Below are 21,234 nucleotides of genomic sequence, written 5' to 3'. Positions count from 1 at the left end.
CCGCCTGCCGATGCAGGGGACACGGGTTCGTGACCCGGTCCGGGAAGATCCCACATGCCGTGGAGCGGCTGGGCCCGTGAGTCATGGCCGCTGAGCCTGCGCGTCCGGAGCCTGTGCTCCGCAACGGGAGAGGCCGCAACAGTGAGAGGCCCGCGAACCGCAAAAAAATAAATAAATAAAAAATAAAAAAATAAAAGTACACGGAATGAATAGTAATGTACCAATGTTAATTTCTTAGTCCCGATGAATGTACCATGGCAATGTAAGATGTTAACATTAAGGGAAGCTAAAGACTTCCCTGGTGGTCCGGTGGTTAAGACTCCGCGTTCCCAAAGCAGCGGGCCTGGGTTTGATCCCTGGTCAGGGAACTAGATCCCGCATGCATGTCGCAACTAAGAGCCTGCATGCTGCAACCTAAACAAAAGAAACAAACAAAAGCTCCTGCATGCCCCAGTGAAAATCTGCACGTGGCAACAAAGGTCCCATGTGCCGCAACTAAGACCCAGCACAGCCTAATAACTAAATAAATATTTTTTAAAAATTAGAGGAATCAAAAAAAAAAAAATTAGAGGAATCTGGGTGAAGGGTATGTAGGAACTCTCTATGCTATCTTTGCAACTTTTCTGTAAATTTAAAAATGTTCTGAAATCAAAAGTTTATTCTTTAGAAAGTACAGAAATTAATATGGGCGTATACACTGAGGGGAAGTAGTAAAGGATGGCCAAAATTCTCTCACAGGAAAAAGGATTACTAATAGGCAATCATTTATTGTTGCTTGTTATGTACCGGGCACTAAACTATATACCTTAACATTAAGTCATTAAAATGGTGCCCTTTAAGCACACTGATAAAGGAATACTGTTGCCTACGCTGATTAACAAGAGAACCAGTTCTGAAGGAAAAAAATCCCAGACATGCGATGTTTAGACTTCAGGAGGAGAACCTTCCTTTATCCTTCCTCTCTGTTATCTCCCTGTTTTCTCCTTCCCTGGGGTTTTAGGCCCACTTCAAACCCTATCTTTATTCCTTCCTTCCATGACATTTCTTTGTTATTACTCATATGCTATTACTCAATTGTGCAGAATAATTGAACGTCCAATTATTTCAATAGTCAAATATTTGAATTTAGAGACAGTAAAAACCAATACTCAAATATTTAAACTTGGAGATTTCTAATACATATTATTTTCCATATGAGAAAGCAAGGATGTGGTCGACGTGTTCACCCTAGTTAGAGCCAACCTCGGTCTGGTCACGAGGCCCCATTGTGAATTCTCTGGACTTGAGTTCCTCTTCAGCATTTGTCGAGTAACCTAATTAGTATCTCAGCTATTCTTAGCTCCAGAACAGGGTCCGAAGTTCCCATGACAGTCACACAGCACAATTTCAAGTGTGACACAAAAAACATTATTCCCTTCCATACTCAGAAAGTGAAAGATACACAGATTACAAGCGTCAACAGTAGGTCTCCAAAGCCCAGTTTCCTTTTAGACCTCTCTTGCCTTCCTTGTAATTCCACTGAGACTCACTGTTTGTATCACTCTTTTTTTTTTTTTTTTTTTTTTTTTTTTGATACGCGGGCCTCTCACTGTTGCGGCCTCTCCCGTTGCGGAGCACAGGCTCCGGACGCGCAGGCTCAGCGGCCATGGCTCACGGGCCCAGCCGCTCCGCGGCATGTGGCATCTTCCCGGACCAGGGCATGAACCCGTGTCCCCTGCATCGGCAGGCGGACTCTCAACCACTGCGCCACCAGGGAAGCCCTGTATCAATCATTTAACTATTGATTCTATTCTAGCTTGCATTAGCTTCTCTGTTGTTATTATCATTATTGAAGGCAGACATCTCTTTTGAACTTCTTCCCAGACTTTATGGGTACGACGACAAGGCAGCTTGCTCTCAGGCTTTTTAACTACAGCAAGTATGGAGGTGAGGCAGTGCCATGTGGCTGAAAGCCCCAGGGAACAGGTAGCCAGGAACGCTGTCTCCAATTCTTTCTGCCACCAGCAAGCTTTGTGTACCCCAGGGCAACCTGGTTCACTTCTCAGAGCCTCAAAGTCCTCAGGGGAGCAGCGAGGGGTTGGACTTGACTCAGATAAACCACTAGGGTTTACTGAGCACCGTGCTGGACGCCTCTTGGGCACCATGTCATTCCTCTCATTGCCCCCTCTTCCTCCAGCCCCTGCCATGGTGACCATTTCTACATGGGCTTCAACCAGTTTCCCTTGCGTGTAACAGATGGTGTCTTGCCTCTGGGTGTACCAAGGGCCTCTCGATTCCTGCCTAAGGGCTTTTCTGACTGGGCATGGGACTCCCGTATCTCAGCTTTTCTGGACGCACAACTGGAAGTACAGGGAGCCAACTCTCACAGGGCCACACAAGACTGCTGGGGCACGGGAGCCTCTTGTCCCACAGATGAGTTCTGAGACGCACTTGATAAGCTCTTCAAAACACTCCCTGGGATAAATCTCCTTTGCCCATGGGAGAAGCGAACTTGATAATGCCCTTGGCCCAGCCTTCCCACTATCTCTGTGACTCCCCCGTCGCACAGTGTTGCCCCCTGAGACCACTTCCAGTACAGACTTCCTGCAAGTAGACTGCGCGTCAGGATCCGCTCTGGGGGGTATCTAGGCTAAGACAACAGCCTACTCTACATCAGACACTGTCATCCTTTTCTGCTCTAAATTTGGATTGTTCTGCAATTACTTGCTGGAAGACTTCAGTTCTGCCCAGTGGTTCATATAATGAGAACAGCCTGGGAAGAGGCTGAGTGGCCAGGATAACTGAAAATTACTTCCAGCTTTCTGCCTGACTTCGAGAGGCCACCGGGCATAAGGTTCTGGTACAGTCCCAGGGTGTATTTGGCTACATCACGTGGTGACCTAATATAAGTGGAAAGGAAATATAACAGAGAGTAATTTAAACAGAAATAGGCTAATGAGAAAGACCCAGAAACGGCTCTGCTCTCTTCCAGTCCCTGATGTTCAGCAAAATGTTAAAGGAAGGACATTTCCACCTGCGCTTCTGCTCAAAACGGAAGTTTTTAAGTTCAGGAGAAAATTGTCTAAAAAAACACATTTTTGCAAGTTGCCAGAAAATGAGAGAAGTATGTCATCTCTCCCTTTAGAAGAGAACGAAGGGACATTAACCCTTGTTGCAAGGGGAGGGAGAGTATATTTGGTAAATCAAGTTTGGAAAATAAGTTATGCAGGCTCTCTCTTTTCTAGATGGCAAGTTTCCCCTGAACCTTGAAAATAATATATATTGTGATTCTTTGAGAGGGAGACTCAGAAAGCAGAATTTCCCTAATTTATTTTTCCACAGGTCATTTTCCAGGACAAGAAGGTGTGGAATAGGCTTAGAGAAATGAAAAGAAGGCTGTCTTTTTTGGCATGATTTGAATGTCTTAATTGGACGATGTAATAGGTAAATACTTGAGGCTTCTTCTCTCACTCTGATCTTGATATAATACTACTGGATAAGATGTACAAATGACCTGGGCTTTGTCTGGTGAATTAGGGTTTATACGGCATTGCCTCACCTGACCTGCCCCCTTTAATCTAAACAACAATCTGGGAGGTAGGCAGAATAGGGATCCTTACTATTTAGTAGAGGACATCAACGTTCAGCATTTGCCTACGTTTACTTCTTTTTATTATGTTTTTAATTTTTGGCTGCGATGGGTCCTCGCTGCTGTGCACGGGCTTTCTCTAGTTGCAGCAAGTGGGGGCTGCTCTTCGTTGTGGTGCGTGGGCTTCTCATTGCAGTGCCTTCTCTTGTTGCAGAGCACGGGCTCTAGGTGCATGGGCTTCAGTAGATGCAGCACGTCGGCTCAGTAGTTGCAGCACATGGGCCCCTAGAGCACGTGGGCTTCAGCAGTTGTGGCACGTGGGCTCAGTAGTTGTGGCTCGTGGGCTCAGGAGTTGTGGCTCGCGGGCTCAGTAGTTGTGGATTGCAGGCTCTAGAGCACAGGCTCAGTAGTTGTGGCGCATGGGCTTAGTTCCTCCGCGACATGTGGGATCTTCCTGGACCAGGGCTGGAACCCGTGTCCCCTGCATTGGCAGGAGGATTCTTAACCACTTCTCCTTCCTCATCCAGGATGCTAACCACCACCAAACCTATATTGTGACATTTTTATTAGTTTGTTTGTTGAGCTTATCATTCGACAAAAGAGAAATCATTTTGTATTTTTACTAGTTATTTGGTCTTTTCCCAATAGTACTGCCACAAAAGGAAATATATGAGGTTGGGAAGGGTCAAAATCATCTCTGGAAAACTGTTAAGAGTATTATGTGTTCTCTTAGTTCAACTTCAAATGACGAATTAAAGTGTAGAAGTGTTGGTGTAAAAAGGTGCTACTGATTGGAACCAAGATGGCGGAGTAGAAGGACGTGCTCTCACTCCCTCTTGCGAGAACACCAGAATCACAACTAGCTGCTGGACAATCATCAACAGGAAGACACTGGAACTCACCAGAAAAGATACCCCACATCCAAAGACAAAGGAGAGGCCACAATGAGACCACAGGAGGGGCGCAATCACAGTAAAATCAAATCCCATAACTGCTGGGTGGGTGACTCACAGACTGGAGAAGACTTATACCACAGCAGTTCACACACTGGAGCGCAGGTTCTGAGACCCATGTCAGGCTTCCCAACCTGGGGGTCCAGTAACAGGAGGAGGAATTCCTAGAGAATCAGGCTTTGATGGCTACTGGGATTTGATTGCAGGACTTCCACAGAACGGGGGAAACAGAGACTCCACTCTTGGAGGGCACACACAAAGTAGTGTGCGCATCGGGCCCCACGGGAAGGAGCAGTGACCCCAGGGGAGACTGAACCTGACCTACCTGCTAGTGTTGGAGGGTCTCCTGCAGAGGTGGGGGGTGGCTGTGGCTCACCGTGGGGACAAGGACACTGGCAGCAGAAGTTCTGGGAATTACCCCTTGGCGTGAGCCCTCCCAGAGTCTGTCATTAGCACCACCGAAGAGCCCAAGTAGGCTCTAGTATTGGGTTGCCTCAGGCCAAAAAACCAACAGGGAAGGAACCCAGCCCCACCCATCAACAGTCAAGTGGATTAAAGTTTTACTGAGCCCCGCCCACCCGAGCAACAGTCACCTCTACTCACCAACAGTCCCTCCCATCAGGAAACTTGCATAAGCCTCTTAGACAGCCTCACCACCAGAGGGCAGACAGCAGAAGCAAGAACTACAATCCTGCAGCCTGTGGAACAAAAACCACATTCACCAAAAGGTAGACAAGATGGAAAGACAGAGGGCTATGTACCAGATGAAGGAACAAGATAAAAGCCCAGAAAAACAACTAAATGAAAAAGAATTCAGAATAATGATAGTGAAGATGATCCAGGACCTCGGAAAAAGAACAGAGGCAAAGATTGAGAATATGCAAGAAATGTTTAACAAAGACCTAGAAGAATTAAAGAACAAACAAACAGAGAAGAACAATACAATAACTGAAAGGAAAACTATGCTAGAAGGAATCAATAGCAGAATAACTGAGGCAGAAGAACAGATAAGTGACCTGGAAGACAGAATGGTGGAATTCACTGCTGCGGAACAGAATAAAGAAAAAAGAATGAAAAGAAATGAAGACAGCCTAAGAGACCTCAGGGACAACATTAAACACAACGACATTCACATTACAGGGGTCCCAGAAGGAGAAGAGAGAGATAAAGGATCAGAGAAAAATATTCGAAGAGATTAGAGTCGAAAACTTCCCTAACATGGGAAAGGAAATAGCCACCCAAGTCCAGGAAGCACAGAGAGTCCCATACAGGATAAACCCAAGGAGAAACACACCGAGACACATAGCAATCAAATTGGTAAAAATTAAAGACAAAGAAAAATTATTAAAAGCAGCAAGGGAAAAACGACAAATAACATACAAGGGAACTCCCATAAGGTTATCAGCTGATTTCTCAGCAGAAACTCTACAAGCCAGAAGGGAGTGGCATGATATACTTAAAGTGATGAAAGGGAAGAACCTACAACCAAGATTACTCTACCCAGCAAGGATCTCATTCAGATTCAATGGAGAAATCAAAAGCTTTACAGACAAGCAAAAGCTAAGAGAATTCAGCATCACCAAACCAGCTCTACAAGAAATGCTAAAGGAACTTCTCTAAGTGGGAAACACAAGAGAAGAAAAGGACCTACAAAAACAAACCCAAAACAATTTAAGAAAATGGTAACAGGAACATACATATCAGTAATTACCCTAAACATGAATGGATTAAATGCTCCAACCAGAAGACACAGGCTTGCTGAATGGATACAGAAACAAGACCCATATATATGCTGTCTACAAGAGACCCACTTCAGACCTAGGGACACACAGAGCCTGAAAGTGAGGGGATGGAAAAAGATATTCCATGCAAACGGAAATCAAAAGAAAGCTGGAGTAGCAATGCTCATATCAGATAAAATAGACTTTAAAATAAAGAATGTTACAAGAGACAAGGAGGACACTACATAATGATCAAGGGATCGATCCAAGAAGAAGATATAGCAATTGTAAATATTTATGCACCCAACATAGGAGCACCTCAATACATAAGACAAATACTAACAGCCATAAAAGGGGAAATTGACAGTAACACATTCATAGTAGGGGACTTTAACACCCCACTTTCACCAATGGACAGATCACCAAAATGAAAATAAATAAGGAAACACAAGCTTTAAATGATACATTAAACAAGATGGACTTAATTGGTATTTATAGAACACTCCAACCAAAAACAACAGAATACACATTTTTCTCAAGTGCTCATCGAACATTCTCCAGGATAGATCATATCTTGCATCACAAATCAAGCCTTGGTAAATTTAAGAAAATTGAAATTGTATCAAGTATCTTTTCTGACCACAACGCCATGAGACTAGATATCAATAACAGGAAAAGATCTGTAAAAAATACAAACACATGGAGGCTAAACAATACACTACTTAATAACGAAGTGATCACTGAAGAAATCAAAGAGGAAATTTAAAAATACCTAGAAACAAATGACAATGGAGACACGATGACCCAAAACCTATGTGATGCAGCAAAAGCAGTTCTAAGAGGGAAGTTTACAGCAATACAAGCCCGCCTTAAGAAACAGGAAACAGCTCGAATAAACAGCCTAACCTTGCACCTAAAGCAATTAGAGAAAGAAGAACAAAAAACCCCCAAAGTTAGCAGAGGGAAAGAAATCATAAAAACCATATCAGAAATAAATGAAAAAGAAATGAAGGAAACAATAGCAAAGATCAATAAAACTAAAAGCTGGTTCTTTGAGAAGATAAATAAAATAGATAAAACATTAGCCAGACTCATCAAGAAAAAAAGGGAGAAGACTCAAATCAATAGAATTAGAAATGAAAAAGGAGAAGTAACAACTGACACTGCAGAAATACAAAAGATCATGAGAGATTACTACAAGCAACTCTATGCCAATAAAATGGACAACCGGGAAGAAATGGACAAGTTCTTAGAAATGCACAACCTGCCGAGACTGAATCAGGAAGAAATAGAAAATATGAACAGACCAATCACAAGCACTGAAATTGAAACTGTGATTAAAAATCTTCCAACAAACAAAAGCCCAGGACCAGATGGCTTCACAGGCGAATTCGATCAAACATTTAGAGAAGAGCTAACACCTATCCTTCTCAAACTCTTCCAAAATATAGCAGAGGGAGGAACACTCCCAAACTCATTCTACGAAGCCACCATCACCTTGATACCAAAACCAGACAAGGATATCACAAAGAAAGAAAACTACAGGCCAATGTAACTCAGGAAGATAGATGCAAAAATCCTCAACAAAATACTAGTAAACAGAATCCAACAGCACATTAAAAGGATCATACACCATGATCAAGTGGGGTTTATTCCAGGAATGCAAGGATTCTTCAATATACACAAATCAATCAATGTGATACACCATATTAGCAAATTGAAGGAGACAAACCATATGATCATCTCAGTAGATGCAGAGAAAGCTTTTGACAAAATTCAACACCCATTTATGATAAAAACCCTGCAGAAAGTAGGCATAGAGGGAACTTTCCTCAACATAATAAAGGCCATATATGACAAACCACCAGCTAACACCATCCTCAATGGTAAAAAACGGAAAGCATTTCCACTAAGATCAGGAACAAGACAAGGTTGCCCACTCTCACCACTCTTATTCAATATAGTTTTGGAAGTCTTAGCCACAGCAATCAGAGAAGAAAAGGAAAAAAAAGGAATCCAAATAGGAAAAGAAGAAGTAAAGCTGTCACTGCTTGCAGATGACATGATACTATACACAGAGAATCCTAAAGATGCTACCAGAAAACTACTAGAGCTAATCAATGAATTTGGTAAAGTTGCAGGATACAAAATTAATGCACAGAAATCTCTTGCATTCCTATACACTAATGATGAAAAATCTGAAAGTGAAATCAAGAAAACACTCCCATTGCAACAAAAAGAATTAAATATCTAGGAATAAACCTACCAAAGGAGACAAAAGACCTGTATGCAGAAAATTATAAGACACTGATGAAAGAAATTAAAGATGATACAAATAGATGGAGAGATATACCATGTTCTTGGATTGGAAGAATCAACATTGTGAAAATGACTCTACTACCCAAAGCAATCTACAGATTCAGTGCAATCCCTATCAAACGACCACTGGCATTTTTCACAGAACTAGAACAAAAAATTTCACAATTTGTATGGAAACACCAAAGACCCCGAACAGCCAAAGCAATCTTGAGAACGAAAAATGGAGCTGGAGGAATCAGACTCCCTGACTTCAGACTATACTACAAAGCTACAGTAATCAAGACAGTATGGTACTGGCACAAAAACAGAAAGATAGATCAATGGAACAGGTTAGAAAGCCCAGAGATAAACCCACGCACATATGGTCACCTTATCTTTGGTAAAGGAGGCAGGAATGTACAGTGGAGAAAGGACAGCCTCTTCAATAAGTGGTGCTGGGAAAGCTGGACAGGTACATGTAAAAGTATGAGATTAGATCACTCCCTAACACCATACACAAAAATAACCTCAAAATGGATTAAAGACCTAAATGTAAGGCCAGAAACTATCAAACTCTTAGAGGAAAACATAGGCAGAACACTCTATGACATAAATCACAGCAAGATCCTTTTTGACCCACCTTCTACAGAAATGGAAATAAAAACAAAAATAAACAAATGGGACCTAATGAAACTTCAAAGCTTTTGCACAGCAAAGGAAACCATAAACAAGACCAAAAGACAACCCTCAGAATGGGAGAAAATATTTGCAAATGAAGCAACTGACAAAGGATTAATCTCCAAAATTTACAAGCAGCTCATGCAGCTCAGTAACAAAAAAACAAACAACCCAATGCAAAAATGGGCAGAAGACCTAAATAGACATTTCTCCAAAGAAGGTATACAGATTGCCCACAAACACATGAAAGGATGCTAACATCACTCATCATTAGACGTAAAATAGATAGCTAGTGGGAAGCAGCCGCATAGCACAGGGAGATCAGCTCGGTGCTTTGTGACCGCCTGGAGGGGTGGGATAGGGAGGGTGGGAGGGAGGGAGATGCAAGAGGGAGGAGATATGGGAACATATGCATATGTATAACTGATTCACTTGGTTATAAAGCAGAAACTAACACACCATTGTAAAGCAATTATACCCCAATAAAGATGTTAAGAAAAAAAAAAAGAAAGAAAAGAGACAAGGAAGGGCACTACATAATGATCGGGGATCAATCCAAGAAGAAGATAAAACAATTATAAATATATATGCACCCAACACAGGAGCACCTCGATACATAAGGCAACTGCTAACAGCTATAAAAAAGGAAATCGACAGTAACACAATAATAGTGGGGGTCTATAACACCTCACTTACACCAATGGACAGATCATCCAAAATGAAAATAAATAAGGAAACAGAAGCTTTAAATGACACAATAGACCGGATAGATTTAATTGATATTTATAGGATATCCCATCCAAAAATAGCAGATTACACTTTTTTCTCAAGTGCGCACAGAACATTCTCCAGGACAGATCACATCTTGGGTCACAAATCAAGCCTCGGTAAATTTCAGATAATCGAAATCATATCAAGCATCTTTTCTGACCACAATGCTATGAGATTAGAAATGAATTACAGGGGGGAAAAATGTAAAAAACACAAACACATGGAGGCTAAACAATACATTACTAAATAACCAAGAGATCACTGAAGAACAAAGAGGAAATCAAAAAATACCTGGAGAGAAATGACAATGAAAACACGATGATCCAAAACCTATGGGAGGCAGCAAAAGCAGTTTTAAGAGGGAAGCTTGTAGTGATACAATCCTACCTCAAGAAACAAGAAAAATCTCAAATAAACAATGTAACGTTACACCTAAAGGAACTAGAGAAAGAAGAACAAACAAAACCCAAAGTTAGCAGAAGGGGAGAAATTATAAAGATCAGAGCAGAAATAAACAAAATAGAAACAAAGGAAAGAATAGCAAAGATCAATAAAACTAAAAGCTGGTTTTTTGGGAAGATAAACAAAATTGATAAACCATTAGCCAGATTTATCAAGAAAAAGAGGGAGAGGACTCAAATCAATAAAATTAGAAATGAAAAAGGAGAAGTTACAACAGACACCACAGAAATACAAAGCATCCTAAGAGACTACTACAAGCAACTCTATGCCAATAAAATGGACAACCGGGAAGAAATGGACAAGTTCTTAGAAAGGTATAACCTTCCAAGACTGAACCAGGAAGAAATAGAAAATATGAACAGACCAATCACAAGCACTGAAATTGAAACTGTGATTAAAAATCTTCCAAAAAACAAAAGTCCAGGACCAGATGGCTTCACAGGTGAATTCTATCAAACATTTAGAGAAGAGCTAACACCCATCTTTCTCAAACTCTTCCAAAATATTGCAGAGGAAGGAACACTCCCATACTCATTCTATGAGGACACCATCACCTTGATAACAAAACCAGACAAAGATACTACAAAAAATGAAAATTACAGACCAATCTCACTGATGAATATAGATGCAAAAATCCTCAACAAAATACTAGCAAACAGAATCCAACAACATGTTAAAAGGATCATACACGATGACCAAGTGGAATTTATCCCAGGAATGAAAGGATACTTCAATATACGCAAATCAATCAATGTGATACACCATATTAACAAATTGAAGAAGAAAAACCATATGATCATCTCAATGGATGCAGAAAAAGCTTTGGACAAAATTCAACAGCCATTTAAGATAAGAACCCTCCAGAAAGTGGGCATAGAGGGAACCTACCTCAACATAATACAGGCCCATATATGACAAACCCACAGCAAACATCATTCTCAATGGTGAAAATCTGAAAGCATTTCCTCTAAGATCAGGAACGAGACAAGGATGTCCACTCTCACCACTATTATTCAACATAGTTTTGGAAGTCCGAGCCACGGCAATCAGTGAAGAAAAACAAATAAAAGGAATACAAATTGGAAAAGAAGAAGTAAAACTGGCACTGTTTGCAAGTGAAATGATACTATACATAGAGAATCCTAAAGATGCCACCAGGAAACTACTAGAGCTAATCAATGAATTTGGTAAAGTTGCAGGATACAAAATTAATGCACAGAAATCTCTTGCATTCCTATACACTAGTGATGAAATATCTGAAAGAGAAATTAAGGAAACACTCCCATATACCACTGCAACAAAAAGAATAAAGTACCCAGGAATGAACCTACCTAGGGAGACAAAAGACCTGTATGCAGAAAACTACAAGACACTGATGAAAGAAATTAAAGATGATACCAACAGATGGAGAGATATACCATGTTCTTGGATTGGAAGAATCAATACTGTGAAAATGACTATACTGCCCAAAGCAATCTACAGATTCAATGCAATCCCTATCAAGTTACCAATGGTACTTTTTACAGAACTAGAACAAAAAGTCTTAAAATTTGTATGGAGACACACAAGACCCCGAATAGCCAAAGCAGCCTAGAGGGAAAAAAACGGAGCTGGAGGAATCAGAATCCCTGACTTCAGACTATACTACAAAGCTACAGTAATCAAGACAGTGTGGTACTGGCACAACAACAGAAACAGAGATCAATGGAACGAGTTAGAAAGCCCAGAGATAAACCCACACACCTATGGTCAACTAATCTATGACAAAGGAGGCAAGGATATAAAACGGAGAAAAGACAGTCTCTTCAATAAGTGATTCTGGGAAAACTGGGCAGCTACATGTAAAAGAATGAAATTAGAACACTCCCTATCACCATACACAAAAATAAACTCAAAATGGATTAGAGACCTAAATGTAAGACCGGACACTATAAAACTCTTAGAGGAAAACATAGGAAGAACACTGTTTGACATAAATCACAGCAAGATCTTTTTTTTTTTTTTTTTTGGACACGGGCCTCTCACTGTTGTGGCCTCTCCCGTTGCAGAGCACAGGCTCTGGACACGCAGGCTCAGCAGCCATGGTTCACGGGCCTAGCCGCTCCACGGCATGTGGGATCTTCCCAGACCAGGACACAAACCCATGTCCCCTGCATCAGCAGGCGGACTCTCAACCACTGTGCCACCAGGGAAGCCCAGCAAGATCTTTTTTGATCCACCTCCTAGAGTAATGGAAATAAAAACAAAAATAAACAAATGCGACCTAATGAAACTTCAGTGCTTTTGTACAGTAAAGGAAACCATAAACAAGACGAAAAGACAACCCTAAGAATGGGAGAAAATATTTGCAAACGAATCAATGGACAAAGGATTAATCTCCAAAATATATAAACAGCTCATGCAGCTCAATATTAAAAAAAACAAACAACCCAATTCAAAAATGGTCGGAAGACCTAAATAGACATTTCTCCAAAGAAGACATACAGATGGCCAAGAAGCACATGAAAAGCTGCTCAACATCACCAATTATTAGAGAACTGCAAATGAGGTATCACCTCACACCAGTTAGACTGGGCATCATCAGAAAATCTACAAACAACAAATGCTGCAGAGGGTGTGGAGAAAAGGGAACCCTCTTGCACTGTTGGTGGGAATGTAAATTGATACAGCCACTATGGAGAACAGTATGGAGGTTCCTTAAAAAACTACAAATAGAATTACCATATGATCCAGCAATCCCACTACTGGGCATATACCCTGAGAAAACCATAATTCAAAAAGACACATGCACCCCAATGTTCGTCACAGCACTATTTACGATAGCCAGGTCCTGGAAGCAACCTAAATGCCCATCGACAGACGAATGGATAAAGAAGATGTGGTTCATATATACGAGGGAATATTACTCAGCCATAAAAAGGAACGAAATTGGGTCATTTGTTGAGACGTGACGGATCTACAGACTGTCATACAGAGTGAAGTAAGTCCGAAAGAGAAAAACAAATATCGTACGTTAACACATATATGTGGAACGTAGAAAAATGGTACAGATGAACCGGTTTGCAGGGAAGAAATGGAGACACAGATGTAGAGAAGAAACGTATGGACACCAAGGGGGGAAAGTGGTGGGGGTGTGGGGATGGTGGTGTGATGAATTGGGAGATTGGGATTGACATGGATACACTGATGTGTATAAAATGGATGACTAATAAGAACCTGCTGTATTAAATAAATAAATAAATAAATAAAATGGATGACTAATAAGAACCTGCTGTATAAAATAAATAAATAAATAAATAAGAAAGCTAAGATAAGAACTCTTAATCCTAAGAGTTCTCATTACAAGGAAAACATTTTTTCTTTTCTTTTTTTTTTTTTACTTTAGATGATGGGTTGTTCACTAAAATTACTTTGGCAATAATTCCATGATGTATGTAAGTCAAATAATTACGCCGTGTAACTTAAACTTAAAACTTGTATGTGAATTATATCTCAATAAAATTAGAAGGAAAAAAATTAAGCGATAACAAATATTTTTTAAAAAAAGTGCTACTTTTTTTTTAGAAAACCTTAAACCCGAAAGGTAACAGATGATAAATTGGGAATGGATGAATCAAACGCATTTAGTACCCATGTTACCAAAAAGAAACAGGTTATAATTTGGTGGGGGGGGGCGGTGGTTGTAGGCTTAAGGAGGCATCTGATTCCATGTGTCCAAAGCATGTAGTGAACCTCAGCATGACAATCCTGTCCCTTTGTGCAGGTAACTATGGCAACTACAGTCAGTGCCATTCAAATGTGGTCCTGGATGAAATCACTGAGCAGCAGAATGGTCTTCTGTGCAGGTAAAAGAAAAGCAGAATTATCACAAATGACTCAGCCGTGTTCTTCATTCCTCATTTTAGGGATCTCCTCCCATTGTCAAAAGTTAGTTTTCCTTTCACCTTGTACACATCACTGTGTGCCTCTCATCTTTCTGAAAAAGTATTGAACAAAATTCCTCAGTAATCTCCAGCCACAGGTTCTAACTATTCCAGTTATGTTTTATTTTTACCTTCACCTCCGGCAGAAGAATATGAGAGTCCACTGCCGACGGCATTTCTAAGATTTCATACATGTACTTATCAGCAGCATAAAAAAAGATTTCTCTGAGGCTTTCCCTCTATTGTATATTTGAGCATATGCTTTTGTAGCTATGCTTTTGTTACAATGCCTCAATGACCACGTAACTTCGGGTAAGTCCCAAAACTGCTTCAGTTTTTTCATGTACCTCTAGGGGTTAAGGTAAGAATTAAATACAACCAATCATTAAATAGGGTACAAACATGAACTCTACTATTCTTTTCTTTTTTACGTAAGTGTAGTTGATTTAAAATATTGTGTTAGTTTCAGGTATTCAGCAAAGTGATTCAGATCAACCAATCTATCTATCTATCTATCTATCTATCTATCTATTCTTTTTCAGATTCTTTTCCCATATAGGTTATTACAGAATATTGAGTTCCCTGTGCTATACAGTAGGTCCTTACTGTTTACATATTTTATATTTAGTAGTGTGTATATGTTAATCTCAAATTCCTACTTTATCCCTCCCACCTACTATTCTTGAATATAGGACATTGTGCTACCCACTGGAGATTCAAAGCTCAATAAGAGGCTCTTTTCCCTTGACAAGCTGAAAACCAAAACCCAAAAACCAAGTAAGCAAGTACAATGTATCATAATATTGTGATCAATAGTCTATTGGCTATTAAGCAATGATATGTATAGATATACACTAAACTGGCCATCAGAAAATTCACTTTTAGTCCTACCTCTACCCTTATCTAGCTGTGTAAGCTGGTAAAACCAGTTAACCTGTTTGGGACTCAGTTTATCCATCTGTAAAGTAAGGGTTGAATTAAATAATTTCCTAAGTCCTTTGATTCAAACCCATGCTCTAGCATTTCTCATTATATCTCTCATTTCTAATACTTATTAGAGGCAAGACTGTACCTGGAAGACACTTGTAGTTGACCGTCCTATAGCCATTGCCCCTTAATCTTGGCTAACAGCACCCTCCCCCAAGTTTTGTCAGGTCTGGGGCAGCAATATATTCAGGGAGGTGTGCTCTCCTCAACTCCACGTGATGATGTGGAACTGTCAAAGCCACAAAAAGGGGGGACGTGCGAAGAGTAACTCTACTTCCTGCCTTTGGATACGGGGGAGTGAGGAGGTGATGCCTGGAGCTAGGGCAACCATCTTCCAACCACTTGCTGATGTAAGGCTACCTAGTGAGGATGCAGAATGGAAAACTGAGACACATCAGGATTCTTTTTTTTTTTTTTTTTTTTCTTTTCTGCGGTACGCAGGCCTCTCACTGCTGTGGCCTCTCCCGTTGCGGAGCACAGGCTCCGGACGCGCAGGCTCGGCGGCCATGGCTCACGGGCCCAGCCGCACCGCGGCATGTGGGATCTTCCCAGACCGGGGCACGAACCCCCGTCCCCTGCGTCGGCAGGGGGACTCCCAGCCACTGCGCCACCACGGAAGCCCCATCAGGATTCTTGATGACACTGTCATGCCAAGAAATTAATCAGTCCTTGAACTGTGCTTGAATTTGTGTGTGAGAGATTTTTTTAAAAAAAGAAGAAGAGGGCTTCCCTGGTGGCGCAGTGGTTGAGAGTCCGCCTGCCGATGCAGGGGACGCGGGTTCGTGCCCGGTCCGGGAAGATAGCACATGCCGTGGAGCGGCTGGGCCCGTGAGCCGTGGCCGCCGAGCCTGTGCGTCCGGAGCCTGTGCTCCGCAACGGGAGGGGCCACAACAGTGAGAGGCCCGCGTACCGCAAAAAAAAAAAAAAGAAGAAGAAGAAAAAAAGAAAATCTCTGTTGTTCAAGCCACCCAAAGTGCCCAACTAAAGCCATGTAATCCGAAAAGCTGAGTTATGGTACTTTGAAATGTTCACTAACCACAAGCCAAATTTAATACTGTAAGAAAGAGAATTCATTTCAGACCAATAAGAGGATACGATGAGTGATTCAGGGGAAGAAAAGCCCTTAACCAATCTGATCTTCAACCTCCTCATCTGTAAAATAGAATCCAACGTATGTCTACGTCACTGAGATGGTTAAGGGCATAGTACGAATCCACTAATTATTGTTAACTGTTGTATCACACATGAGAAATCCGGTATGGCAGAGATTGCTATATGGCCACCAAATCGTGTTATATTTTGTTTTTCTTCCTGGACACACAGGAAGACCATTTTCCCCCAGTTTCCCACATGAATAGGTCTCGATCATGTGACTGAATTCTATGTTGTGGGAAAAAGTGATGCAATCCGCCTGTGGCCTGACTCCTGTTAATATCCCACGTGATCCTCCTGCTGGCTCTCCCAGTGTCATATTACTGTTGAATTTCAAGGCATGACACCAAGTCTTCATATTGGCCACTACATGGACATTGAATACTTTTATTTTATTAAAATATCTAACAAGATTTTCTTAAACTTACGATGATCTCCTTTCACTCATGTTTTCTATTTTCCATTTAAAAATGAAAGGCAAGGGGCTTCCCTGGTGGCGCAGTGGTTGAGAGTCCGCCTGCCGATGCAGGGGACACGGGTTCGTGCCCCGGTCCGGGAGGATCCCACATGCCGCACAGCGGCTGGGCCCGTGAGCCATGGCCGCTGAGCCTGTGCGTCCGGAGCCTGTGCTCCACAACGGGAGAGGCCACAGCAGTGAGAGGCTCTCATACCACAGAAAAAAAAAAAAAAAGAATGTAAAAAAAAAATGAAAGGCAAGTTAATAATTAAGAAAGCTAGCTCAAAATCTATACAAAATTAAATATGGGGAAATGGCTTTAAAAATATCAGATAAAGTTTGCAAAATCCATGGACAAACTCTTCCCAGGGAAGCAAAGCAGCTACCCCTCTAAGTAGGTGCATATAAGTGGTATTATTTATACCTAAACATCCACTAGGAAGAATGCCCGTAAAGAAAATGATGTCCTTAGGCACATACATTTTTTTTTCCCTTTCTCAAGCACAGCCTAGACAGCTTATCTTCTCCTGCAGCTTGTAACACACACTCTGCATTTCCACTCTGTCTGGCCTGGCTGGTTTTAAAGGAAGATGTGGGGTTGTGAGAAAATGCCAAAGGAGAAATCCACCTCTCCTTGTAGTTGAATCACATTTACCACAAGATATAAGCAAGTAAGTGTGTGTGCCTGCTAATAGCAACATAGTTTTCGTTTTACGAGTTGTATCATGTTTATACCAACTTCTTCTTTTTGTAAGCAGGCACAATAACAGAATTATAGTTTATATCCATCGAAGTAAAAAAATGCCATGGAAATAATTTCTATATATGTTACCTAGAAGATAAAGAAGTCTCCAGCATTTCCCAAAGAACTCTAGCTGGCATTACAATTTTTTAATGTGAACCATGTAATGTGGAATACTATTAACATAGGAAATGATTTAAAATTTTTAGCTTAATGAAATGCAATGTACATTCTCATTCGAATTTGGTTTTGCATTTCACTTGAAACGGCGTAAATATGAATTTACTGATTTCGATATAGCTTGACTTTGAAAATAGTAATTTTTGAACACTTAATCCTAAAGGGTCCACCTCACTGGAAGATTGAAAAGAAATGGTCCTCTTCAGTAATAGTATGCACTTCATAACTTTTAAAAATGTATAGTAAAATAAACTGATATATATTAAAATAAATATATATTAAAAGAAACAGAAAAATACAGAGACTGCATACATGTTTCAGATAAGATTATGAAAACAAAAGATGTCAAAGAAAGTTCACTGGAAACTAAACCCACTGCCACTAGGGAGTGAAACCTCTGTGCTGATAGGGATACTTTAGTGGAAAATTTTCAAAAGCACTATTTGCTCAAGTTATTTGCTCAAGTCACTTATCTCCAGCTTGATTTTTGCCTCAAGAGTTTCACATCTAAGTGAGTGTGTTCGAACACATCCAGGGACAGGAAACTCATTCCCTTCCTTGCAATCCCTTCTACAGTTGGGCAGCTCTATAAGTTAGAAGATATACCGTCAGGGTAAGTAAATCTAGCTGCTACAACAAAAGTCCCCCAATTCTCCATGGCTGGACACAATAAGGATTTAGTTCATGCTCATATCACACAGTCCAACATGGAGTTGCTGTCCCGATTCCTCTCACGCGCCCAGGCTCCCAACCACCATCTTCTAGGGTCTCAGAATTTTCCCCTGGGTCTTCTGCACCTGGCTGGCTGGCAGGCTAGGACATATAGCGTATCAGGGTCCCAAGGCTGGAGATGAGCTCACAGATCTTTGAGGGCACTAGCTGTGTCTGTTAAGGAAAGCTATCCTTCCATTGAGCTAAAGTGCTTCTTGCAGGAGCTTCTCCCTGTAGGACCCAGCTTAAACTTGAGTCGTATTGACTAAGTTTAATTCTGCTTTTGTACAACAGCCCTACAGATATTCAAAGATAGTCGTCATGCTTCTTGGTTCACTTTTGTTTTGGGGCTACTCCTACAATTAGCCAACTTGTTCTCATATGGTCTGTTTTTATGTCCCCACGTGATCTTTTGTTTTTCTTAGCTCCAGTTGTTCTATAGCTTGAGTAAAAACTAAATGATACTGTGGTGCTTGCTTCGGCAGCACATATACTAAAACCTGGAATGATACAGGGAAGATTAGCATGGCCCCTGTGCAAGGATGACACGCAGATTTGTGAAGTGTTCCATATTTTTTACGTGGATGGACCTAGAGACTGTCATACAGAGTGAAGTACGTGAGAAAGGGAAAAACAAATATCATATAATATTGCTTATATGTGGAATCTAGAAAAATGATACAAATATTTGCAAAGCAGAAATAGAGAAACAGATGTAGAGAACGGACGTATGGATACCAGGGGGAGAAGGGGGGAGTGGGATGGACTGGGAGATTGGGATTGACATTTATACACTACTATGTATAAAATAGATAACTAATGAGAACCTGCTGTATAGCACAGGGAACTCTACTCAGTGCTCTGTGGTGACCTAAAGGGGAAGGAAATCTAAAACACGAGGGGATATGTGTATCCGTATAGCTGATTCACTTTGCTGTACAGCAGAAACTAACGCAACACTGTAAAGCAACTATACTCCAATAAAAAATTAATAAAAAAAAACTGCAGTAGTGATCCCATGGCTGCCAAGCTACATTTCTTCCTTTTTGCACTTAGTTTAATGGTAGGACTGATATTCTATTCGTTTCACGTTGTTGGATTTGAATACTGTGACTAGCCTAATCCGCACACATTTGCTCCTATCTGTTCCATCTCTGGCCCTTTAAACATGTGACATCCCTAAAAGCAACTGAGCAGTTTAGAGCCAGCCATGAACACAGCCAGATGCTCAGACCAAAATCTTTGTAGTTATCCACGGTTTGTTTCTTTCTCTCAAATCTGACATCCAATTCATCGGGAAATTCTGTCAGTCTCACCTAGAATCTGACGACCTCTCACCATATCCCACTGCTCTGGTCCAAGCCTCCCCCATCTTTTGATTGCATTCCTGCTATAGCCTCCTAAGGCGTGCCTGCTTCTACCGTGCATTTGGCCTGCACCCCCTCCCCAGCCTATTTAAAGCTGTCGTTCTTTTGAACTCCTCTGCTCAAAACTCTTCAACGGCTCCCACTTGCACACGAGTAAAAGCCAAAGGTCACGCAACACCTACAAGCCTCTAAAAGGTCATTGCCTGGCAATCCACGACACACGCCTCATGCTCCCGTGTCAGGGCCTTCGCACTTGCTCTTCTCTCTGCCTGGGATTCTCTCCCCCAGGAGAACAGCATGATTTGCACTTCTTTCGGGTCTCTGCTCAACTGTTATCTTTTCCAAGACACTTCATATGACAAGACAACTTCCTCACTCCTCTCTCTTTCTGCAGCTGTGTCTTCACAGCATCTCTCACTACCTGACATATTAGACCCTCGTTGGTTTACTGTCTGTCTCTCTATATTAGAATATAAGCCGAATGAGGACAGGGACTTGTTTCATTGACTTCTGTAGCTTCAGCATTCAGAATAGAGCTGGATATATTGCTGGTGCTCAGTAAGACTTGCTGAGGGAGGCGTGAACCCTTTACTGCCCTCAGCTTCCGGCTTCGCCCCCGGCCTGCCAGGTCCCTTGGTTTTATGTGTTCTTTTCACAGTGAGGTTACCTCCTGTCCCTTGAATCTGTACTTCAAAGTACGAGCTGTTTCCCCAGCCTTAGATATTACCCTTCAAATGTATAAATTAATGAATAAAATGTAAGCTTAATTAAGGCACTAAGTAGTTTCAACTCTAAGTTAACTTAGGCAAGACCGATTCACTAATTCTTGTGTTTTATTTCTGCCTTCTGACTTAGAAATCAACTCTGGGCAATAACCAAAATTCTCTCTAGAACATATTTTCAGCACTAGGCACTGGTTTTTGTTTGTTTATAAATTTATTTATTTTTTATTTTATTTTATTTATTTTTGGCTGCGTTGGGTCTTCGTTGCTGCGTGTGGGCTTTCTCTAGTTGCAGCGAGCCGGCGCTACTCTTCGTTGCGGTGCGTGGGTTTCTCATTGTGGTGGCTTCTCTTGCTGTAGAGCACGGGCTGTAGGCACACAGGCTTCAGTAGCTGTGGATCGTGGGCTCTAGAGCTCAGGGTCAGTAGTTGTGGCACAGGGGATTAGTTGCTCCGCGGCATGTGGGCTCCTCCCGGACCAGGGCTCGAACTCATGTCCCCTGCAGTGGCAGGTGGATTCTTAACCACTGCACCGCCAAGGAA

General features: G+C 41.4%; 1 protein-coding gene and 1 non-coding gene across 2 annotated transcripts in view; one reads left to right on the top strand and one right to left on the bottom strand.

Annotated features, from left to right (window-relative positions):
• The window catches only part of MID1 (midline 1), a 651,564-nt gene that overhangs the window by 198,291 nt on the left and 432,039 nt on the right, over positions 1-21,234 (bottom strand). The gene's annotated exons all lie outside the window — the stretch shown is intronic.
• LOC132514203 (U6 spliceosomal RNA) lies at positions 19,073-19,180 on the top strand. The gene has a single exon (XR_009538690.1). It is a non-coding gene; the product is annotated as a U6 spliceosomal RNA (small nuclear RNA).

This window comes from Lagenorhynchus albirostris, chromosome X (genome assembly GCF_949774975.1).
Source record: "Lagenorhynchus albirostris chromosome X, mLagAlb1.1, whole genome shotgun sequence".
NCBI classification, from domain to species: Eukaryota; Metazoa; Chordata; class Mammalia; order Artiodactyla; family Delphinidae; genus Lagenorhynchus; species Lagenorhynchus albirostris.
The sequence above is the reverse complement of the archived record's forward strand: the minus strand, read 5'-3'. Positions and strand labels throughout refer to the sequence as shown.